The sequence below is a fragment of the Penaeus vannamei genome, chromosome 17, assembly GCF_042767895.1.
Source record: "Penaeus vannamei isolate JL-2024 chromosome 17, ASM4276789v1, whole genome shotgun sequence".
NCBI lineage: Eukaryota > Metazoa > Arthropoda > Malacostraca > Decapoda > Penaeidae > Penaeus > Penaeus vannamei.
In genome coordinates, this window is record NC_091565.1 from 586,229 (window position 1) to 590,960 (window position 4,732).

Sequence of the window (4,732 nt, forward strand, 5' to 3'; positions counted from 1 at the left end):
CATGGTGAACAGATTGCAACAGGAATAACGAAGGGAAGGACAAGAAAGTAAAAGAAGCAACAGGAACAACGAAGGGAAGGACAAGAAAGAAAAAGAAGCAACAGGAACAACGAAGGGAAGGACAAGAAAGAAAAAGAAGCAACAGGAACAACGAAGGGAAGGACAAGAAAGAAAAAGAAGCAACAGGAACAACGAAGGGAAGGACAAGAAAGAAAAGGAAGCAACAGGAACAACGAAGGGAAGGACAAGAAAGAAAAGGAAGCAACAGGAACAACGAAGGGAAGGACAAGAAAGAAAAAGAAGCAACAGGAACAACGAAGGGATGGACAAGAAAGAAAAAGAAGCAGCAGGAACAATGAAGGGAAGGACAAGAAAGAAAAAGAAGCAACAGGAACAGCGAAGGGAAGGACAAGAAAGAAAAAGAAGTAACAGGAGCAACGAAGGGAAGGACAAGAAAGAAGAAGAAGCAACAGGAGCAACGAAGGGAAGGACAAGAAAGAAGAAGAAGCAACAGGAGCAACGAAGGGAAGGACAAGAAAGAAAAAGAAGCAACAGGAACAACGAAGGGAAGGACAAGAAAGAAAAGGAAGCAACAGGAACAACGAAGGGAAGGACAAGAAAGAAAAAGAAGCAACAGGAACAACGAAGGGAAGGACAAGAAAGAAAAGGAAGCAACAGGAACAACGAAGGGAAGGACAAGAAAGAAAAAGAAGCAACAGGAACAACGAAGGGAAGGACAAGAAAGAAAAAGAAGCAACAGGAACAACGAAGGGAAGGACAAGAAAGTAAAAGAAGCAACAGGAACAACGAAGTGAAGAACAAGAAAGAAAAACAAGCAACAGGAACAACGAAGGGAAGGACAAGAAAGAAAAAGAAGCAACAGGAACAACGAAGGGAAGGACAAGAAAGAAAAGGAAGCAACAGGAACAACGAAGGGAAGGACAAGAAAGAAAAAGAAGCAACAGGAACAACGAAGGGAAGGACAAGAAAGAAAAGGAAGCAACAGGAACAACGAAGGGAAGGACAAGAAAGAAGAAGAAGCAACAGGAACAACGAAGGGAAGGACAAGAAAGAAAAAGAAGCAACAGGAACAACGAAGGGAAGGACAAGAAAGAAAAAGAAGCAACAGGAACAACGAAGGGAAGGACAAGAAAGAAAAAGAAGCAACAGGAACAACGAAGGGAAGGACAAGAAAGAAAAAGAAGCAACAGGAGCAACGAAGGGAAGGACAAGAGAGAAAAAGAAGCAACAGGAACAACGAAGGGAAGAACAAGAAAGAAAAAGAAGCAACAGGAACAACGAAGGGAAGAACAAGAAAGAAAAAGAAGCAACAGGAACAACGAAGGGACGGACAAGAAAGAAACAAGAAGCAACAGGAACAACGAAGGGAAGAACAAGAAAGAAAAAAAAGCAACAGGAACAACGAAGGGAAGGACAAGAAAGAAAAAGAAGCAACAGGAATAACGAAGGGAAGGACAAGAAAGAAAAAGAAGCAACAGGAACAGCGAAGGGAAGAACAAGAAAGAAAAAGAAGCAACAGGAACAACGAAGGGAAGGACAAGAAAGAAAAAGAAGCAACAGGAACAACGAAGGGAAGGACAAGAAAGAAAAAGAAGCAACAGGAACAACGAAGGGAAGGACAAGAAAGAAAAAGAAGCAACAGGAACAACGAAGGGAAGGACAAGAAAGAAAAAGAAGCAACAAGAACAACGAAGGGAAGCACAAGAAAGAAAAAGAAGCAACAGGAACAACGAAGGGAAGGACAAGAAAGAAAAAGAAGCAACAGGAACAACGAAGGGAAGGACAAGAAAGAAAAAGAAGCAACAGGAACAACGAAGGGAAGGGCAAGAAAACACACATGGTAATTGGCATATTCGTGTGTTTTCTTGTCCTTCCCTTCGTTGGTTAGTGATAATAATAATGATGATAATAAACATAACAATTGTGATAGTGATGATAGTGATAATAATAATAATAATATGATAATGATATTAATAGTAATGGTAATGGTAATGATAATAATAGTGATGATAATGATGATAATGGTAGTGATGATGTTAATAATAATGTTGATAACAACAAAAGTAATATCGTTGATGATAACGATAATGATAATAATATCAATAGATATGATGATAATAGTGATAATGATAATGATAGTAATAGCAATAATAATGCCAATGATAATGATGCTAATAATAAAATGATGATAATAATGATATTGATAATGATGTTCAAAAGCATACTGATAATAAATATGATAATAATGATTGGAATGGTAATGGCAATATCATTATTGCTAATATTATTATTACCAACCAATGATGGCATGGTAAAAATACAATTTATAATCATAACATAAGCACTGAGGCTCTACGCGAAAATGACATTACATATTACTGTTCGTTTTTATGTAATTGCTACGTGTGCGCATGTTGATGTTCATATGTTCGGGGTCGCTTCTCGAGGCTCACGAGAGGAGAGGAAGATAGCGACGCCGGGCATGGCGGTCTGGGCGATTGATCAGCATTGTGACGCATTTTCAGACAGCGATATTGACAGTTCTGTGGAGTGTCATGAGGAAAGCGTGTGCTGTGGGAGTTCAGCAGGAAGTACGCCTTCACGCTGAGATAAACTGGTGGAGTGTACTTAGTGCTAAAGGCGAAATTTGAGTGACAAATAAGGATGGGCGAAGATGGCCAGCAGCAGTAACCAGGGACTAGCTTTAGACGGTCCCCGTGGATATTAGGAATGTGAATTAAAGTTAACTATACCAGTGTGATCTCGGACGCATCATCTAATTGGCTTGTTTACATTAAAATCGTTCCATTCTTTTTGTGTCATATTAAACATGCATTATCCCCCTGCCTCTCTGTGGTAAGAACGGGAATAAAGGAAAGTTAAGTTACATCTGTGCGTTTGTCTTCGTCCGCCTGAGAAAGTTACTCACACAGCACAGACATTTCATTATCATTATTATCATAACTGTTATTGCGTTTTCGCGCTGAACATAGTAATATCAGTAGCAGTTGTACTACAATTGATAGGTATAGTGATGATGATAGTATCAGTAATAGCACATCAACAGTAGTAGTATTTACAGAAATTATGATAAGAATAAGGTAAATGGATGATAATCGAAAATTGTAAAATCGTTTGTAATGATAATTCATCATATTACGGACAGTTCAACGTATCAGCTGTAGCTCATTCTAACTTCTTCTATCAGTGAGAGACACAGGTGGTCAGTCAAAAGGTATATATATCCTTCGTTGAAATTTGAGTATACTAGTTATATGTTTTCTCCAATTTTGACATGTACTTTCAGCTTAAATCTCCTTGGCCTTCTGGTAGAACCTTCCTCTTGTTGAGTTTTTTTTTTTCAGATAGGTCTAGAACCTAGAGTTTTTAGGGTCTCAGAATGCACTTTTCCAAGGATAAAGTAATTGTAATTGTAAACTAGTGACAAGAATAATGGTAATCATGGTAGTATTTACATAAGTTATTTTCGGTTCAGATACTATCATCATTATTACTATTCACTATTGTTACTGTTACTACCACTGTTATTTATATCGTTATCATTATTGCTTTTTCATTATCGATATTTTTATTTTTGTTATTAATATTATTATTGCTCGTCAGTTTATCATTATTGTTATAACCATTGTAATAACTATCATTATTATTATTATCATTACCATTACTATCATTATCATTATCTTTATAATTACTATTATGATTATTTCTATTTATCATTATCACTATTATATTAATTATTAGTATTATCATCATTACTATTATTATTACTATTATAATTATTATCATTATTATTGTTATCAATATTATTATTATCATTATCACCATCATTACTATTATCATCACTTTTATAATCAGTATAATTACTATTGTCATTATTATCATTATTATGTTGTTATTATTATTATTATTATTATTATTATTATTATTATTATTATTATTATTATTATTATTATTATTATTATCATTACTTTAATTTTCATTATCATTATTATTATTATTACTATTATCATTATCATTATCATCATCATTATTATTATTATCATCATTAATATCATAATTACTATCAAATATCATTTTTTATTATCATCATCATATCTATCACTATTATCATCATTGTTTTATTATTATCATTATTGTTGTTAGTTATCATTATTACTGCTGTTACATTCATTATCATCAATCATCATTATCATCATCATAATAATGATAATGATAATACAAGTTATGATAATAATGGTGATGACGATTATAATTATCATTATTGTGGTTGATATTATTATGATTAGTGTTATCATTACGATTACTGCCGTTATTACCTTAGTATCACTATTATTATCTTTATCTTTATTATCAGTCATTAATTTTATTATTATTACTGTTATCATCATCATTGTCAATTCTTTTACTGTTTCAATTAGATTATTTCCAACACAACTATCAGGCATTAAGTATACACAGTTTTAAACAGGAATAGTGTTTACTGTACGTACTTGAGCATGTTTTCGTATGACGTAGGATGAAGTACTATCCTAAACTGGCTCAAATAGATTTTGCATATTTTCACAACGTTTTTGCAATTCGCTGCATAATGTGGGGTTAACGACTTGTCACTGGTTTCATCCATCTCTTTAAATGTCACTTAATTCAGAACATTAGTCTATGAATTTCAAAACGTTTTTAACAATATCCA